The sequence below is a fragment of the Cetorhinus maximus genome, chromosome 8 (genome assembly GCF_964194155.1).
Source record: "Cetorhinus maximus chromosome 8, sCetMax3.hap1.1, whole genome shotgun sequence".
Taxonomy (NCBI): domain Eukaryota; kingdom Metazoa; phylum Chordata; class Chondrichthyes; order Lamniformes; family Cetorhinidae; genus Cetorhinus; species Cetorhinus maximus.
Genome location: NC_135886.1, coordinates 72,956,596 through 72,977,592, shown reverse-complemented (window position 1 = coordinate 72,977,592; position 20,997 = coordinate 72,956,596). Strand labels below are relative to the sequence as shown.

Sequence of the window (20,997 nt, the reverse complement as noted above, 5' to 3'; positions counted from 1 at the left end):
CAGCCTTTCTATCACCTAGCAAGCTGGTTTGGCAATCTGTCAGCATTCCGAAGAATCTCACACACATTCTCCTTATGCTGGGTGGAGCTTGATCATGCTTTGTGAATAGCTGGTTCCACAAACTGAGGAAGGAACCACTTGGAATTGGTGGGGTGGGGAAGGAGGGAGGTCTATTTAGGTTAAAATGCAAAACATTTTCTAAAGTTAGAATTTTAAAAGTTAGAATCTAAAGAACAATTTAAAGCTCAAGTCAAAGATAGATTCAGAATCCCAAAGCGCACGCTAGGAAAGACTACTTTCAGCTCTCGCTGGGGCGGGATGACATTTGCACATTGGTCTTTTAATCATTCTTTACCTCTAACATAAAATGTTTTACAAAATTATTAGTGGAAGGGCAAAAAACATACTTCCTACCATGATCCTACATGAAAGGGACAAATAACCAACACCACCTTCAACACCTCTTTGTTCTTTTGTCTATGACATCTTTTGGCAATCTCCACCTATCACTGGCCCTCTATCCAGTTCTACCTGTGTCTCCGCCCACCCCCCCTCCCCCCTCCACCCCCCGACCCCAACCAGCTTATATTTCACCTCTTTTCTATTTTTACTTAGTTCTGTTGAAGAGTCATATGGACTCGAAACATTAACTGTGTTCCTCTCTGCAGATGCTGCCAGACCTGCTGAGTTTTTCCAGGTATTTTTATTTTTGTTTTAAATGACCGACATTGTTTCCTTTACTAGAGCCTTGTATTTCCAGGGAATATACCCTTGCTCGTCTACCCATCCTCTCCACTTCCAAAATAAACTTCCCTCAATAATAGTAGCACCTTTCAAATTGGAATTTTAAAAACAATCCTGTCTAATTTTGAGAGGCAACCTCTGAGCCCTATGCTGGTATTTTTATATTTAAAATTGACAACCCATTATTTAAGTCTTTACAACAAACAATGATCTGACAATAAGCAGTAGCTTTAGGCACATTACTGATCCTGCATGTTAAGAACATGAGGAAGGGTGAATGAGGAAAGCAGAAAGTGTTTGAAACCCTCAGATGATCAGCATCAGGAGGGAATAATGGAGTTAACATTTCAATTTGATGATCTTTCAACAGAACTGGAAGAAGATACAGATTTAACAGCTTTTAAGCAACTACTAAGCCAGGGAAAGGTGTGCAGCTGGGGTCAGAAAATAGGGGAAGATTATGGGTGAGAACAGAAGTGACTAAATGGAAAAAAGGATGATGGAGGCAAGAGGGGGTGGTAGGAGTGAAGAAAGGTTATTCTATTCACCAAACCCTTTCCTTCCAACTGACCATAAATACTGTGGCTACAAGAGCAGGTCAGGGGCTAGGAATCCTGCGATGAGTAACTAACCTCCTGACTCAACAAAGCCTGTCCACCATCTACAAGGCACAGGTCAGAAGTGTGATGGAATACTCTCCACTTGTCTGGATGACAGCAGCTCCCACAACACTCAAGAAGCTGGACACCATCCAGGACAAAGCAGCCCGCTTGATTGACACCCTATCCACAAAAATTCACTCCCTCCATCGATGCACAGTGGCAGTGGTGTGTACCATCTACAAGATGCACTGCAGGAACTCACCAAGCCTCCTTAGACAGCACCTTCCAAATCCATGACCGCTACCATCTAGAAGGACAAGGGCACCAGATAGATGGGAACACCATCACTTGGAAGTTCCTGTCCAATCCACACACCATCCTGATTTGGAAATATATCACTGTTCTTTCACTGTCAATGAGTCAAAATCCTGGAACTCCCTTCTTAACAGTACTGTGGGTGTTTCTACACCATATGGACTGCAGTGGTTCAAGGAGGTGCCTCACTACCAACTTCTCAAGGGCAATTAGCGATGGGCAATACATGCTGACCTAGCCAGCGATGCACACATCCCATGAATGAATTAAAAAATTGACAGACACTATTTGCATTGTATTAGGCTGTACACAACTTGTTTCAATGCCTGCTATCACATCAACACATTGTATTTTGGCTTTTGTAGTTTGTTTCATGAAAGCTATCGAAGGGAAATGTTTATCATAACATGAAATCAAACACAATGATGTGATTGTGCTCTACCCTTCACTGTAGACTAATATCAAACATTCCACAAAAGGGTACCCCACATTGATCGCATGCCCTATAATTGAAGTTAAGGTCTTGTCTTCCTAGGGGCAGGTATCAACAATGATCCATTTTGTCAGCGTAACCACCAGGTAGTGACACACTGCAAGCAGCACAGAGTGAATGGGTGGTCTGTAACTTTATGTGGACATTTATTATTGTACAGGACAGTTAATGTAAGCTTTAAAGGGGCAGATTCTTCACAAAAAAGACCTTGAGAAGTCTTCACAAAAAAGAACTTGGCAATAGTTAGGGGGTAGACAAGGAGTGGAGGGAAGTGTCAGCAGAGATGCTTGTCCTTTTTTGTCACAGTGACATTGTACTCAGGTGATGTGTGATCATACAGGGAAAACAAAATAGAATGGATGGCATTGTCATGAAGCTATTAATATATATAATATTGTTGGAAATTATTTTTTTAAAATAGAGGTTTAGTCTGTGGGTGTGTCTTAACTGGATTAAAACCAGCTAGTCTGGGTGCTTTGATGTATACTAATTTTGAGATGTGAGAGAGGTAGAGGTACATTTGCTTTTTGTTGAAAAGAGCATTCAAGAAGGGGAGTGAAATCTGGCACTGAGCTAACGGAGACCAAGCAATGTTTATATTACTAATAAAATTGGTATTATGAAAGGGGTTTTATTGTTAGAAGAGGTGGAGTTCAAAGGGACTGGTGATTGAATGTAAATTCTCATTGTAAGTGATGTGCTGGGTATATCAAGCTGTTTTGTGTGTGCAAAGCAGAGACATGTAGCATCAAAGCAGCTGTAAGCCTACAACTGTCTACATAGGGATCAAAGTGAAAGGAACCTCATTTTGAGTTTGTAAGGTGAAAATGCTTTGCCTGGTGTCAGCGTGAAGTCTATGGGCAGCATCTTCCCCCTGTTGGAGGGGGGGTTGTGCAGGAGCAGGTGGGTTCCTGATCAGTGCCCCCGATTGGAGGCGCGCCGCCATTTTACATAGGCAGGCCAATTAAGGCCCACTCAGCATGACGTGCAACTGGAAATGCTGTGCGCTCCTGGTGCAGGCGGTGGGGGACTCCCTGAGCCAGGAGTGCACTCTGTCGCATGTGCGCATGAAAGAGCACACAGATCCCCCTGAGGCAAAGTGCTGCCTCAGGGAGATTGGCTCAAGTGTGAAAAACAGATTAAAGAATAGAAAAAATTTTACTGATATGTCCCCTCATGGGACACTGTCCTGGGACATGTCCATAACTTTTATTTGAAGAGCGTGTTAAGATTTTAAAACCCTCATCCCGCCCGTGGATGAGGTTTCACGTTTTTTCTGAAGGTCGCCTGGGCTCTTCGCCTGCCTGACAACCTTAAGGTTGGATGGGCAGGTCCATTAAGTGTTTTAAGTACCTCACTAATGGCCTTAAGTGGCTGTTGACAGGTCAGTGAGCATGCAGCTGACTTGGCTGCACGCCTGCCGAACTGAAAATCTAAATGACGCGCAATGATGTCGGGACGCCCGCCCAATATCACCGCGCGTCTTTTTACGTGTTGGTGGGCGGGCCCCGGGCCTGGGCCTGGGCCTGGGCCCGGCCCCTGCTCGCCAAAGGGAGAACTCTGCCCTATGGGTTGCTGTTGCCTTAATGGAGATTGGTTTGGGAATTTATTAAAAGTTATGATCTTAGTAATTTGTAGCCATGTGTATGTATTTAACTTGTGTGAATAATAAATGTCTCATGTGGTTTGATATAAAACTTCTCAAGAACTGGTGGTCTGATGCCTGAATTTAGAGTTGCATCTCAAACATACTACTTGAAAATATAGGTTATGACAGTTGTTTAAGGTTTCCCTTTGGGATTTTTAAATAACTCAGCTTTACCAACTGCTGTGTCATAACAGGCACCATGAAGATGTGTTTTATGCCAAATAATGATCTTTAGTCCATCAACTAGATACCTAAATTGAACTTTTAAAGCAAACTTTTTAAAGACACAGAGACTAAAGTATTTTGAATTCACAGCCCAAGATGGCTAACCCCAGCTGCATTACTATACCGTCTACATTCCAATTCCTTGGAGTGGAGTCAATCTGTCTGCAACGCCAATGACAATGACATCAGGGGAGTGTGAAGGACTTGCATCTTCTGTCTAATTAGCAAGGCACCTATGGCTTAGGTATTCAACGGATAGAGAGGTGTCAGCTGTGGCTCAGTTCATAGCACCCTCGCCTTTGAATCAGAGGGTTGTGGGTTCATGTCCCACTCCCGGAAACCAAGAACTGTGATTGTACTCGAAAAGAGTTGCAATCTGTGACTGTTGATAACTCGAAAGAGTTTCAACGGATGGAGATGGGCCATTAAGACTAACTGCTTGGGCAAAGGCACCCAGCTAAGTTAACTTGCAGAAATGAGCTAATCAGGTCACCTTTTGAAAGCATGGACAATGTATTTTTTAATCCCCCTACAGATGAAGAAGGAAAGTCACATGACAAACCAAACATTTGTATGTTTTAAGCACAAATTTTCTCAGCAGAACTGAGGACAAGCAGCTTCAAGCCCTGTTTGCTGACTGGGATCATCCAGGGACACCTTGCAGCAGGCAGAGATTTTTTAAGAAGCTGGTCTTTCCTGAAGAAAGACCAGCTCTGTCATCTACATCTTTAAATTGGAATCATCGAGACCATCGAATTCAACCTGAAGCCAGCCGAATCACTAAACTACAAACTGAATTCCTTTCAACTTTTATGAACACTCATTTGGCCAGCCTATCCCTCCCCACACTGTAATCTGTATGTCAGTGTGGGCAAAAAGTCCTGCATATTTTATTATTTTACCTGAACAAATTTAAATATAATAAAGCCAACCTCTTTCTTTGTTAAACTCAAGAAAACGTCTCCTATTGGTTCTTTTATGATCATTGCACTTGAAATGGCAAGTATATCCTTTTCCAACAAAAAAACCTGTTGAGCTCAAAATGAGGAGAGGGCAAAGAGGGGAGCCATTTGACCCCTCTTCACCTGGTTGGAACAATGATGGTTCTGCCCCAGACACAAATTGTGATTTAGAACTACCACAAAACCAAAAGGATTGCAGATGCCAATGAAAACATTTAAAGTAAACCTCAACTAGCATTGACATCCATATTGATGTGCTAAAAATCTATCAATACCAATAATGAACATGGCTATTGTAAAATTAGAACAATACATTTTTTCCAACATAACAATATAGTCATGCTCCACGAAGGTTATTCATTAAGCAAAGTAGTTTGAGATATTAGTAATGGAATACAAGAGTGACTAGACTTCCAAAGTACTTCGTTGGATATAAGGTGCATTGGGCATTGAGGTTTTGAAAGGCTCTAGGTAAATGTAAGTTTTCCTTTCTTTCAAACATTCATTTTTTTAATAATTCAATGCAAGTTTTTTGTTAACCCTTGCTTTGACAAATCTGAACAAGACACAGCCTGTCAGAAATTAGTTTTGGGACTGGATGGTAGAGTCAATTAGAGCTGTATCCATTCATAAAAACAATATGCATTTATATAGTGACTTTAATGTAGAAAAACATCCCAAGCTTCTTCACAAGTGTCAAAATTTGACACCGAGCCACGTGAGGAGATATTGGAGCAGATCACCAAAATCTTGGTCCAAGGGGTAGGTTTTAAGGGATGTATCAAGAACGAAAGAGAGGCAATAACATTTAGGGAGTGAATTAGGGCTTAGCAGTTGAAAGCACAGCTGCCAATGGTGGAGCAATTATGTGGATGCTCAAGAAGCCAGAATTAGAGCAGTCAGATACCTTGGAGGGTTTAGGGACTGGAGGAGATTACAGAGATAGGAAGAGTCAAGGCTGTGGAGCAATTTGAATGCAAGGGTGAGAATTGTAAAATTGAGCCATTGCTTAACTAAGAGCCTGTGTAGATCAGCGAGCAGAGGGGTAATGGACGTATGAGACTTGGTATACAGGCATCGCAAAGTGGTTTTAGTCCAGATCAGAATAATGGGACAAGTGTCTGACCACTACATGGCTGCAAACGTTCCGAGTGTAATAAGTCTGGGCAGTCTCAGCACAGATTCAAAATTGGCATGAGACTCACAACATAATAGTATGTCCTGTACACAGAAAGCAGGACAAATCCAACCCGGCCAATTACCGCCCCATCAGTCTACTCTCGATCATCAGTAAAGTAATGGAAGGAGTCATCAACAGTGCTATCAGGCAGCACTTACTTAGCAATAACTTGCTCACTGACGCCCAGTTTGGGTTCCGCCAGGGCCACTCAGCTCCTGACCTCATTACAGCCTTGGTTCAAACATGGACAAAAGAGCTGAACTCCTGAGATGAGGTGAGAATGTCTGCCCTTGACATCAAGGCAGCATTTGACAGAGTGTGGCATCAAGGAGCCCTAGCAAAACTGGAGTCGATGGGAATCAGGGGGAAAACTTTCTACTGGTTGGAGTCATACCTAGCACAAAGGAAGATGGTTGTGGCTGTTGGAGGTCAGTCATCTCAGCTGTAGGACATCACTGCAGGAGTTCCTCAGGGTAGTGTCCTGGGCCCAACCATCTTCAGCTGCTTCATCAATGACCTTCCTTGCATCATATGGTCAGAAGTGGGGATGTTCGCTGATGATTGCACAGAAGTGAGGATGTTCGCTGATGATTGCACAATATTCTGTACCATTTGCGACTCCTCATATACTGAAGCGGTCCATGTCCAAATGCAGCAAGGCCTGGACAATATCCAGGCCTGGGCTGGCAAGTCGCAAGTAACATTTGCACCACACAAGTGTCAGGCAATGACCATAACCAACAAGAGAGAATCCAGCCATCGCCCCTTGATGTTCAATGGCATTACCATCACTGAATCCCCCACTATCAACATCCTGGGGGTTACCATTGACAAGAAACTGAACTGGACTAACTATACAAATACTGTGGCTACAAGGACAGGTCAGAGGCTAGGAATAGTGCGACGGGTAACCTATCTCCTGACTCCCCAAAGCCTGTCAACCATCTACAAGGCACAAGTCAGGAGTGTGATGGAATACTCCCCACTTGCCCGGATGAATGCACTCAAGAAGCTCGACACCCTCCAGGACAAAGCAGCCCACTTGATTGGCACCAAATCCACAAACATTCACTCCCTCCACCACCGATGCACAGTAGCAGCAGTGTGTACCATCTACAAGATGCACTGCAGGAATTCACCAAGGCTCCTTCGACAGCACCTTCCAAACCCACGACCGCTACCATCTAGAAAGACAAGGGCAGCAGATAGATGGGAACACCACCACCTGGAAGTTCCCCTCCAAATCACTCACCATCCTGACTTGGAAATATATCGCCGATCCTTCACTGTCACTGGGTCAAAAGCCTGGAACTCCCTTCCTAACAGCACTGTGGGTGTACCTACACCACATGCACTGCAGCGGTTCAAGAAGGCAGCTCACCACCACCCTCTCAAGGGAAAAAAAGGATGGCCAATAAATGCTGGGACAGCCAGCGAAGCCCACATCCCGTGAATGAATAAAAAAAACACGAAAGTTCCTACAGTACTGCACAAATGAATCACCTCATTGAGTGTCAAGTGCAAATGTCACATCGTTACAGAAATGGGAACTCTTAAGATTGTGGTGAAGTATATTACTCAGGCAGCTTAATGGGAGCTTTAGGTCAATAATAAACACAAGTGATTGCCACTTGATATAATTTGTAGCTGCACAATGACAAGTATAGGAAGAAATAATTTTGGGAGATAGTCATCTTCCACTCGCTGATTTATAACTCTAATAAGGAATTATACTATGGCTGTAGGAGCCATTCTCCAGAGAACTGCAGAGGGCTACTGGAGCTCATAACTTTAGTCTGCCAGCAGATGTTTCTAATTATGATGAGCCAATAGTTTGATAGAAAATAGGGTGAATATTTGATGAAAAGTTTAAAGTCAATGTCTGTTCCTTCCAGGTTGCAAGCTTCTAGTTTTGGTGAAATGGTCTAAAGTAATTCTGGAAATCCCTATTAACAAAAATTGCTATTGCTGCCTCTGGAACATTGAGTTTGTTAAGAGGTTCCATGAACACTTATGCAGCAAGAACATCAGAATTTATTTGGAACGAGTTGCTCTTTGGACCTTAAATATACATTTAATACATTAAATATGAGAAGTCATTGAGTCATGTTGAAACAAAGGAATGACAGTTTTGGGAAATGGCAACATTTTCCACTTTTCATGCCTAGCCCCAAGTATGGCTTAAAATCAGAGTAAATGGCTTGACTATGAAAACACTATTCCCTCCTACACCGGGGTGACATTTTCCATTTACAATGTTGGCCATCTTTGGGAATTCTGAGTGAGACTGACAGTTTGCGGTTTACTGCGGGGTGCTGAGAGATTAGAAAATACACTTCTCCGAGTTCATTTCACAAAGCATTCACACCTCTCAAATGAAGAAAACCTATTAACCCAGACAAGATTCAAAAAAGGTGAACATTTCTAACACATTATGCTGCTGTACCGTCCAATTCTGGGTCCTGAAGAAAATAAGGAAAAGTGGTGAAGCAAATATATTACAGATCTTGAATATTGCACTGTCAATGATGATTTTCAACCTTTGATTAAACATAGTTTTACTCTTCCCCACCAGGGCTGTTTCCAATAAAGCAGTTTCTAACTTTAGATTTCTGCATCCTTGCTTACGCATGCACTGGCATTTTAGCAGCAGGAAATAAGCCATAATTTGTTACCCAAGCGCAAACAATGCACAATTTTATGACTGGTCTTATTCCCAAGAAAGTTAACTTAAAATTCTTAAAGGAAGGAGAATTGTGTTTTCACTCTGTGGCTAATTTCTTAGATTTGCTTCTCAATTTTAGGCAATGCATTGATCCAGTTTAGCAAAAAGAAAAACAGGACTCCAAAAATTCAGACATAAGAAGCCAAAAGCAGATTGTAAAACTGAGCTAAATATAGTTAGTGAAGAAAACAATCCTTCCATCCCCAAACTCAGCCAACTGTTGGTAAATGAGCAAAAGGCAGCCAGGACATTCCAGTTAACAGACACCTTCATGATTGTGTTTGGTCACCATTGTGAGAAGATGATTTTGTGAGGCAGAAACTGTCCCTCCATGAAGGCAAAACTGTGGCCAGCAGCAGCCTGCAGTAATGTTGTAGAGCTGGAAGGAGCATGCCTTTTCCTCAAATGCCACATAAAAATAAGTAGTTAAAAAATTTCTACCTTTTGGGGGGTATCCTCCATTACCCTAAGGGCATGAATCCTGATAACAGAAATTTTTCTGAATCCCTTGTCCAAACAACAGGTTTAATAAGGTGTTTTAATCTCCATCTTCTACAGTATTACATTTCAAAATGCCAGCAGGACAACACCTGTGGCAAAGCAATGAATGATGCTGATTACACTAACAATATACCTACCTGGTAGATAAAAGCTAATTTCTGATTTAGTGTCATAAGAATGCAGTTCTACAGCTTGCCCAATGCAGTCTAACTCCGTCTTTCACACATACCTCCAACCTCTGTGTTAAATAGCTCATAAACATGGATTTGCACGGTGGTAAGTACCTGTTAGTCCAAACATCAATCAGTAATGGGATAACTTAGTTCACTCAGTTTCCGAAAGCTTTCTGCTTTACTATAATACAGGTTTGCAACTATCTTGTTCTTCTTTACTTATCAGTGCACAAGATCCCTTCATCATCTGAAAACATGTCAGTTTCCATAGGTCCTACATCAGCACCTCTCTCAACCCTTCTACTGTCACTGTCCCACTGCTTGACCAACATCCGGTATTGGATATGCAGACATTTCATCCAACAAGTTTTGTGAAGACTGAAGCCATTGTTCTTGGTACCTGTCACAAACTCCATTCCCTAGTCACTGACACCATTTGACTACCTGGCAATTGTCTAAGGCACAGACTGTTACAAACTTGGGGCCAAATTTTCATTCCTGAGTCGGGTACACAGAGTTGGGACTCTGCAAACCTGAGGGAGAAACTGCCATGAACCGCCTGACTCTCATTTTGGGGGACTGCTAACTGGAGTCAAACCTGCCTCTCCCAACAAACAGTGCAGAGGCAGCCACAAGGGCTGCCAGGTGCTGAGGTGGGCTATTTGAAAGGCCCACCTTGGTCCTCTGGGACTTGGTCCCAGTTATAATAAAATCAATAAAACAAAAAAAAAAACCCTCAAGTTCCCACCCCCACCGCCCCACACTCCCCATCCATGCCACCCACACATGGCACCTCATACCTTCCATGTCAACACATCCCCCTCTACCCACCTCATGGCCCTTTATAGTCCCTATGCCAACTCACGCAAATCTATGACCCACCTACCTATCCCATAACCTTTTATAGACTCTGTACCAGCTTGGTGCTAACTCATGTCGACATATCAATTACCACCCTTTGCCCATAAACCCTCCACACCAACTCACCCAGTATCCAGAACTCAGGAACCATGCTGAGATGAAATAAAAATGGTTTCCAGTATCTGTTAGGTAAAAACCCATTCAACACACTTAAATCCTTTCAAGTACTTAATCCCTTATGAAAACAAACATTTGTATTCATAACCCCACAAAGACAGCTGATTTCTTTATAACCAATTCGAGCAGTCAAACTATGAACTTACAGCCCTCCACCCACCTCCACCGCCCCACACTGTGATAATGATAGATTGTGGAAGCAGTCAAGCAGAAATAATACTATAGTGATAGCACTTAGGCTTATAACAACAAACATCGAGTGAAAGTGAAAGCATCAATTTTTTTTCAACTACAGGCTGGCTGTTTTCTTGCAACATTTAAAGGGCAATGGATTTAAATAACTTGACAGCTGCACAGACTGTATCCACTTTTTACGCATATTCATGATTAATCTGAACAATTTGAAAGGGGTACCTGACCTCTCCAAAGAACTTCAGCAGGTTTAGACCTTTTCCCTAAATATCTAAAGCCCCCCCATCCTGTTTCAGAAACCTGAGGGACCAAAACTGCTTCTAACTGAAGGCATCTGCACTTTTAAATGTGGAGCTGCCTTCGTGAGCCATGATTGTGGAAAATACCTCCCGTCCCCATTTCCTCCCTGAAAATAGTGGGTTCTGAGACTTCCGGAATCGGGGTTCCAGTGCCAATTTGGCCAAAGCACGGAGCCCTTCCAACTCAGTTAAAATTCGAGTGTTGGTGCCACATTTGTCCGCATATCCACGCCATCACTAAGACCGCCTATTTCCATCTCCGTAACATCATCTTATTCTGCCTCAGCTCATCTGCTGCTAAAACCTTCATCCATGCCTTTGTTACCATAATATCTCACATTGTTGTGTCAAATTTTGTTTGATAGCATTCCTGTGAAGCACCTTGGCACTTTACTACATTAAAGACACTATATAAATGCAAATTGTTGTTGAAATAAAGATCACAATTACAACTCAATGTCAAGTCAAGTTCAAGCTACAAGTTTAGAGCCAGATTCAGGATAGAATGGAGGTTGGAGGACAAACAAAATAGCCCGCTGAGCCATGGCAGAAATCCTGCCCCTGTTTCCACACTCTGCCATTTTATGCAGCACAGGAAAGGGTGCAGGCGGGAAACCAGACTTCCACATAGTGAAGCAGCAATCCAGCTCACTGATGCCACAATAAAAGACCCAACTTTAGATGCCAAGCAACTTTCCGGGAGGTGGTTGGGAGTTGGGAGCCCTCAGCAATTATGCTCAGTGAGTGAAGGCATGAAAAATCATGAAGTTAAGGCAGCAGGCAAGGAAAGTCTTTGAAACTTTATTCTAACTGAATTAGTCGAAAGGTCTCACAGCATGCATCGAAAAGCTGCAGGAGCTGTTCAAGGTAGGATGGTGACCCAGGGATGAGGTTCCTGTCACTTCAGGGGCTGTGAACACAACTGACATTGCCTGGCCATTGGGGCATTGAACCAGGCTGCTTGGAAACAGAAAGGACGCACCTGGAAATGGGACTGGCTCCATGTGCGCACAGAGAATGTTGAGGAATCTCAGTGGCAGCATGTGCAGCAATGAAGGGGACCAGGGCATCAGAAGTGCACAGCCATGGAGAAGGAGAGAGTGTCTGAGTGCAGGGTCTACCGGAACAGGCGATGCTGTCTGGACAGGACAGAAAAGCAGTGCAGGAGGAGACTGAGACTCTCCAGGCAAATGGTCATTTGTCCCTTCATCGATGAGGAGCTCACACCTCACTCAACTCATGGCCAGGCCTTGCCAGTAGCAGTCAAAGTTACCATGGCCTCAAATTCCTTCATCTCATTTCAGGACTCAGCCAAGGATCTCTACAGCATTCCACAGCCAGCAACACCACAATAGTCACGGATGCCCTCGTTTGCAAAGCTGGAGACTGCATCAAATTCCTCACCGCTGGAGCCTCAGAGGGCATTTGGATTTTCAATCACCGGGTGCCCCCTCAAGTCCAGGGCATTAACTGCACCCATGTGGTTATCGGGGCATCCAGTTCATCAGCAGGAAGACCTACCGTTCCATTAATGTGAAGCTGTCCTGCAACAAGAAAAACTTCATGCATGTCTGTGCACGCTTTCATTCGATTCAAGTCAAGCCCTCCGCAGCTCTTCCACCTCACCTCCCAAGTCCATGGATGAATTCTAGGAGACAAGTACTGCCCTCTGAAGCAATACCTCCTCACCTCTCTACATAAGCCAAAGGCGTTACAATGACAGCTTTTTACTGATAAGAACCCTCAGAGTGGCCCATCAGTCTTCAAGATGCATTTTTGTTGCCTGGACCACAGGGATTGGGCCTTACAATACTCATCTGCCAGAGTTTCTCACATTGTTGCAATTGACTGCATGCTTCACAACATGGTCCAGCAAAGGGATCCAGCAAAACCTTTGAAGATGTGGAGAGAGAGGAAGGTATGATATCTTCGGAGGAAGAGGATATCCATGGTAGAGAATGGGGCAGGGGACATGGAGGGGGAGCCTTCTGTTGTGTGAGTTGGTCCAGGTGACCATGGAGATGGCCAGGCTCGGAGTGTCCCAACAATGTCTGTCCAGGAAGCCATTATTGTGAGCGACCATCTGATCCAGCAAAGGTTCAGCAGATGAACTCTTGAAGCCTGGAACTAACCAACATGGCTGCGGGGTGCAGTGACATTAGGATTAGTAATGTTGCAATCTCTGTGGAGACTGATAAGTTTTTAAAAAATTCAAACTTGCAGTTGATAGGTGAAAGGGTGACATACAAGATTTCACATGTTGAAGACTTTTAATGTAACAAACAGACTAAAAGCACTCTTGGCCTAACATGAGATTTATAGGCAACTTATACTTTCAGAACAGAACTTTCCCCTTTTACTTTCAACACAACTGAAAAAAATCCGCTTCACAGGTATACTTTACGCTGTCCTTTTAGTAATTTTATTTCCCTGGACCCAGTCCAAAGAGATTCTTAACTCCCAAGGGTTTATTTCAGTTACCAGCCTGTTAACTTTTATCCCCCAGAACTGTCTTTTCATGGTGATGGTTTTTCCACTGATGATTCTCTCTGTAGCACAAACTAGGTAAATTTTCCAGCCTCATTTGAAATCGTCACGAATTTGGTCTTTTCGATCCAAGCATGAGCTCCCACCTGCATTCCTGCATGGTGAACCATAGAGACGTTTGGCCTCTAGCTGCTCCCTCTCCCAGCAGACTTCCAGTGTCCGAGAGTTTTCAGTGCTATCTTAGAAACCCTTCCCCTCTCAAAGCCCATCTCTATTGCAGCATGAATCACATGGGCTTTGTATCCAGGTAGAAATGCTAATTAGGTATTCTTTAGACTCCAATTTTCATCCTAGAAGTGGACAGCTTAAAGCATGTCGGGTTGTAAACAGTTACTCTGAACACCTTCCTGGTACTTTCAAGAGTATCAGTCTATGATAGTACAGATGTTGCTGCCATTATCTGCAAGTGTGAACACCTTACAACTTCTTCCCAGCAAAACAATCTGGGCCTTCTTTAATCTTTAACAACCCCCTTCCTCAGGTCTGTTGTCAGGCGGACTTCAGAACAGCTCACATGACCCCTTCATTTTACCATAAGTTAAAGACACAGTCCCAAAATGATCCTATAAACCTCATAATTGTAACAACCTTTAACATAGTAAAACAGGAGTGATTAAACAAAATGACACTGAGCCACATAAGGTATTAGGACAGGTGATTATCAGCTTGGCCAAGAAGGTAGGTTTTTGAAGGAGAGAGAGGGAGTTCCAGGGCTTAGGCGTTTGTAGGCAAGGCCAGCAATGGTGGAGCGGAGAAAATCAGGGATGTGCAAGAGGCCACAATTGGAGGAGCACAGGGATCTCTGAGGACTGTGGGACTGAAACCAATGTACCACAGCAATCACAGAGCTGATGTTTGAACAGGACGTGATGTTAGGATATGGGCAGAGTTTTGTATGAACTCAAGTTTACAGAAAGTGCAAGGTGGGAGGCTGGCCAAGAGACCTTTGAAACAGGAGGTAACAAAGGCATGGGTGAGAGTTTCAGCAGCAGATGAGCTGAAGTAGGGCAGAGACAGGTAATATTAGAATGTGGAGGATTAGATATGATATTAGTAGGTGGAGGATTATAGGATTTGAAACTCAGCTCAGAGTCAAATAGGACACCAAGTTTGCAAATAGTATCCTTCAGCCTTAGAAGCCAAGGAGAGAGACAATATTCTTGATGTGTTTTGTATTAAGGGAACAAAAATGTATGACAAATACTTCTTATAAAGATAGTGCACCTTTTAGCTTTCATCCTTATTTTGTATTGAAGGCATGCTGTGACGATAATTTTCCAGTCCTGCCGGAATTGTCACGGGCAGGATGGAAAATTTGACAGACCAGCCAAAGGTCCATTCACTTTGGGCAGGAATTTCTGGTGTTGACTGCAAAATCCTGGCGATATATATTTTAACAGAAACATTTAGAAATATTCTCCAAAGTAAATGCAGTAGTAGGGGGACATTGCCATCAATCTAAATGGATGTCCAAAATGGGTCAAATGGCCTTGGTTATTTGTAATTATTTTACTTTTTTATGTCAATTAAGCAACTGAAAGATACTGACTGATGGAGTTTATAAATTAGTAGGGCACTACTAAATGAAACTGTATGTGAAGCTGGTTTCAGCAGTAATTTTATTTTTACCTTTATTCAATACAGCATTACATAATAATGTACCTGTAACATTTTTATTGTCTGTGACCTAAAGTGCAATGGATGTCAGGTACCAAAATACTGCAGACATATTGTTAAAAGGAAACCTTCTTTCCATCCATTGTCTTGTCTACCGGAACATCCTGGGAAAATGCCTTCTCACTTTGAACCACTTGAACTCGAAATCCTTTGAAACCTAACAAGGGTTGGTCAATTGCATACGGTAAATTGCGAGCTGTTCAAGGTTTTGCTCATAACTGTATTGACATCCCTCCAACAAAACAAGAAAAAGCCAATTTCATCCCATCAGTAAATCTGGCATTACTGAATATCTAACTACGGTTCATTCTAAGGCTTTATTGTCTGTGCTTCCTGCTGGTCTTAATACTTGAGATAATTGACACAAGAGTAATTGTGTGACCATCAGTACATCCAGAAAATGTAGAAGGCATTAGGGAAAATGCTGCTGACACACAATATAGCTCGATAATTACATTTATTTTATTAAACAAAATGTTTTTCTTTGTACCTTATAATTTGTACCCTATAATTTTTTAAATTTATGTTTTAAATTGAAATGACAAAAATCAAATATGATTTGCTGCATGATTTGGAATGCATCCTAAAGCCAGTTATGAATTCACTGCTACAACAAGAGCCTAAATTTTGCCTATTTTTATTTCCTCTCCTCTTCCTTTCCAATTAAGGTACTGGCTTGGTCAAATATGATTCAACAGGTGCCACTGGTCTCCTATACCTCATTCAATTGGCTGTATGAGAGTCTGGATATTGAGAAAACCCCTGAGGAAATTTCTGTTGTCAGTCAGCCACTGTAACTGCGACAAAACTGCTGGGCCTGAATTTTACATCAGTGTGCGAACGCGCACCAGACACGACAGAACAACAAATGGCATGCGACGATGTCGGGTGTGCATGCCGATGTCACTGTGCATCATCATGATATTTCATTCGGCGGGCAGGCACCAGAGTCGGCTGCGCGTCCGCTGATAATTGAATGGCCTACTAAGACCATTAAGGACCTAATTAACTTGAATTTTATGCTGCCTGTCCAACCTTACAGTTGGCGGGCAGGCGTAAAGGCCAAGCGGCCTTTACATTTTTTAGGAAACCTCATCCATTAACAGGATGAGGTTTCCTAAAGCTAATATCAATTAAATAAAAACTTTCTTTTGCCATTAAAAATATGTCCCTCTCATGTGACACAGTCATGAGGGGTCGTTTCATTAAATTTTTGATGTCATTATTAAATTTTTTGAAAAGTGCTTCAATCTCCCTGAAGCAGCTCTGTGCCTCAGGGAGATTGAAATGCTCTTTCACACGCCAGGCCAGCTCTCCCTCCTCCCCCCGCCAGCACAGGTCCCGCTCACAATCAATGCAGGGCGGGCCTTAATTGGCCACCTGCGTGAAATCGCGTTGCAGAGCTGATCGCTGGCGGCGGTCAGCTTCCCGACCGCCTCTGTCCACTCCCGCCGAGCCCATCCGACGCAGGAAAAATTCAGGCCCTGGAGACATGGGAAAAAATCTTCCACTTTTGCTGGTGGTGAGCTTGGAGGGAGGAAAGGCATATAATTAGGTGGGTTGGTGGCATACCAGAACATACAAACTAGGAGCTGGCCACCTTCCCATCACCGCCAGAGCCAAGTTCTGGGCGGGAAGGCCCATGGTGGACCTGCTTGCCCCGCCGCCTATGAAGGCTCTTAAGTAACCAATTAATGATCATCTCATCCCGCCACTGCTGGTGTAACCCAGCTTCAGGAAGGCTCGTTGCCATGAGGTGTACATGGCAGCAAAAACCATGCAGCCAGCTTGTCATCTCCTGGGGAGCGGGGGGTCCCTCAATCAAAGGCACTCAGAGCCTGATCGAGGGACTTGACATCAGGAAGTGGGCACGGCCTGCTTCCAAAGTGGGAGAAAGAATGGGGTGGCATCACATGTTTGCCCCATTTTCTCTTCACACCAGGACCAAATACATATTTTCTATACTCACTCTCTATAGGAGAGTGAGCAGAAGTGGGAATCTTGTCTGATTTCTCTCCCATCTCTCAGGAGGAGTGAATCCCAACCTCCTGGTTGAGATCAGCTAAATTAGTACAGACCAGCAATCAATATCATTATTAACTAGTTGGTATGGCTCATTGACCCTCTGGGCTGTGTATTTATTCACTGATCAACAGTGCGGCTCACTTTCCCTCTCTTTAGGTACTATTGCAGTCTCAGGAGCTGGTCTTGGTTGCACGCGCGGAGACCTGTGCCATCATGAACTTGATGCAGCATCTCACCCTGCCTCTCTTCCCAGCTGTTCAATCCTTTATATTTTTCTCGCTTTTACAATGTCAACAGTTTCTACTTTTTAATGCAACAACAATACTAAGAAACTGCTAACGTGGCAGAATGTTTCTCCAGGCCTGGCTAAATTCCAGTGGAACATAGATCTCAAACCCATCTTCAACACCCACAGCATAACATTAACAACCCTTGGAACCAACAGACAGCATGTGGTTTTATATTGTCTGATCAGAAGGGATTATGGAAAACTATCCAGTTTCACTGTCACACTACACTATGGAACTCCAAGTTCAAACAAAGTTCCTTCCTCTTTTTCTGTTAAAATAATAGATGGGATTTTATGAAGTTTCATCCCTGATTTGCACTAAGCTAGTTGTGAGAGTGATTAAATATCCTCTGTTTATCTAGCTAGGCATTCAATCCTCTGAATATTCAGCAGCTAAAGGTTACCCAGTCACTGACATCCACCTACATCCCCGCTTTTGCCTCACCTGTAATCAGGGCCATCATTTCCCTCATGGGACAATTTTACAGGCAATATTTGCCTTCAGGAGCTTTTCTCCCAGTGGCTGTTAGTCATGTGAGCCTTGTTAGCTAGTGCCAACAAGCTGTTGACTGGAAGACATCATAGCCGAGCCTGATCCTGTCCTTCCTTGGCATCCACCCATGCACATTTCCATTAGAAGCTGCTGCATGGTAAACCTCAGGACACACAGGACAGCAGTGTCAGAACTGCTGAAAAATCAATTTACTCAGGACACACTAAGGATTGAACCTACAGATATCTGAGTGATCTTCAGTTTAAATCCCTGCTCATACCCTCTGACATTAGACTTGTTTCTCACTTCTTCCTTTCCACCATTGGCAACTGCTTGATGATGGCGCCTCTATTTCTCTTTCTCTTGCCCCTCACCTTCACAAGCCTCTTCCCTTAGCTTATTGCTTTGGCTTCTCTGCAACGCACCCACCCCCCCCAACCCCACTCACCCCCCCAAATAATTTTTCCTGCATGATCAGTATCGCCCTTTTTCTTTTGTGCTTAATGTAAAAAGATGCAAGTTGGTGCTACTCTTGCATCAGTCAAGGGTATAATTAGTTTTAGCCCATACTCAGTCACGTAACTACTAAGGCCTGAATTGGAAAGCTCAAGGCCAGCTCAAATTTGGGCCTAGTTCCTCAACAACATTATTTGGGAGAGCAGCCAGTGTCCAGAGGCAGCTCACCCATTTTAATTTCAGGCTGTTTGTCCCTTCAGCATCGGCCTCAAACTAAGTTCCGTGAGTTGGGTGGGGAGGAAGGGTTGATGGGAGAGCAACAATGGGGGTAGATCACAAGGACTGTGGAGTAAGGAGAACACTCCTGCTCCTCCTGGCTCCCCCCAAAAAATGTTTTTGACATTATTTATAAAGTAAAAAAGTGTTGTTTTGTTGGCACCTGCTGCTTAGGTCACAGCAGTAGTTGAGGGATCCACTACAATCCAATTTCTCCATGGGTGTTTTGTTCAACACCTGTGAGGCAGCCTCCAGGGACACCTGAAAAATAACCTGACCCAATAGCAGACGTTGGTCTCCCAAAATAATCCTTGTTACAGCCATCTTATACTGATAAAATAGGAAATATGCTAGGACCACAATTTTACGCTGCCCTCCCACCCCCGCCGCTTTTACTTGGGGCATTGGAGGGAGGGGGGAGGGGGGGGGGGTGGTGAAAGAGCATGAAATTGAAGGGACGGGATTCCCTCCGGGTCCCCATCTATCCCGACCACACTGTGATTTTACGCTGGGGCGGGCAAGGCCCCAGACAGGCAGCCTGCCCTTACCCCAATTGAAGCCCTAAAATGGTCCATTGTTGGCCACTTAAGGGTAGTTTCTGACCCAGCCTCAATTTTTAGGCTGGCAGGAGGATTGAAGTTGCATGGGGAAAGGCCGAAAATCAGCAAAGTTACATCTCGGGTGGGAAGGTGGGGGCAGCGCCTCCATCAGAAGCCCCCTTCTGAAGTCGGGTGCACCGCACTTAAGGTCCGATGGTCTCCGGATCTCCCTCCCTCTCCTAGACCTCTCCCCCAAGTCCCTGATCATCCTGTTCGCGCCCCCCACCACCCCCACCCCCACCCCACCCCACTCAGGCCTTCACTACCCTCCCCGCCCTGGGACCCCTTGATCTTACCTGGGCCTCCGGTGCACAGACTTAGTCTCAGACATCCTCCTGCACATAATTTTCTGTCCACTGCCGCGCTGTCACTACAAGGGCTGAAGAGCTACTGGCAGATCAGATGGGCTGGCAGATCTCTAAGGCAGTGAGTGAGGGAAGTCCTGCCTGCAGCTAATTAACACTCATTCGGGCGCGAAATAGCTGTGGGGCACTGGGAGTTGGCGGGGATTCGGATAGCGGGAAGCGAGATTCCGCCATTGAAAAAACTAAGGCCTATATCTAATTTTTATTCCATAAACTCTACCCCTTAATTTTTGAGAAATTGTTAGAGAAAAAAAAACAGTTTAACAAAATCTGCTGGGTTTATGAATCCCTCCTGTATTTCCCTCAGGCAAAATGGGATGTGATATATTTGATAAGCACTCAACAGCAATTAATGGCTACTCCCGTTTCAGTACACAATCCATTTGAGAACATGCTTTCAATCTATAGATACAGTGATGAAGAGAAAGCAGAAATTGGCACAAAAATGATGAAAATCTGGATCAAATAGAAGTGATTTAGAACTTGAAGTGACAACATCTAATATTACCAATACGTACAGAAATATGTTGGATCCTCAGTGTAGCTATTCGCAAAATGCTGTGTAATTTTGTGTACCATGTGCAAAGAAAACAGACAAACAAAAATTCAAGAAAAAAGTACAACACACAAATAGTGCAGTTCCAGATTCAGCAAAAGCAAGTACATTCTTTTCTTCCTACAGATGTTACTGAGTACTATGTTATACAGATTCACCTCCCCAACAAGGCCCCAAGCATATGACTTCTCCATTAGTGAAATACAATAAACAAATGTGCTTCTTATTAGAGTTTGTCATTCTTGGACAGTGTTGATGAAATGGGGTTGTTAGGAGGGAAAGGGTGATCAAATATACTTTAGATGTTGAAAAGATGCTTTTTTGTGAAAATAAAATAGCAAGATATTCAAAAAAAGGATATGATTTCCTACACAAGATTGTGTTATTGTCGATTCTATTTACTAACCTGGTGAAATACTTGGAAAGATTTTACCAGGCAGAATGGACTGTTATTTTTAAATTAAAAAGGGTTTCAAAATTTGAACATAAGTGCTCTTTTTTTGGTTTACTTTTGTAATTTGACTATTTGTTCTGTGAAATGCTTCGTTAATATTCATTAGCAGAGAAAAATTCAGAATTTACAACAGGATCACGTTCCCTATGCTTTATTGTCTACG

General features: G+C 43.5%; 1 protein-coding gene across 3 annotated transcripts in view; it reads right to left on the bottom strand.

Annotated features, from left to right (window-relative positions):
- mid2 (midline 2) overlaps positions 1 to 20,997 on the bottom strand; it is a 274,644-nt gene that overhangs the window by 125,982 nt on the left and 127,665 nt on the right. The window lies entirely within an intron of this gene.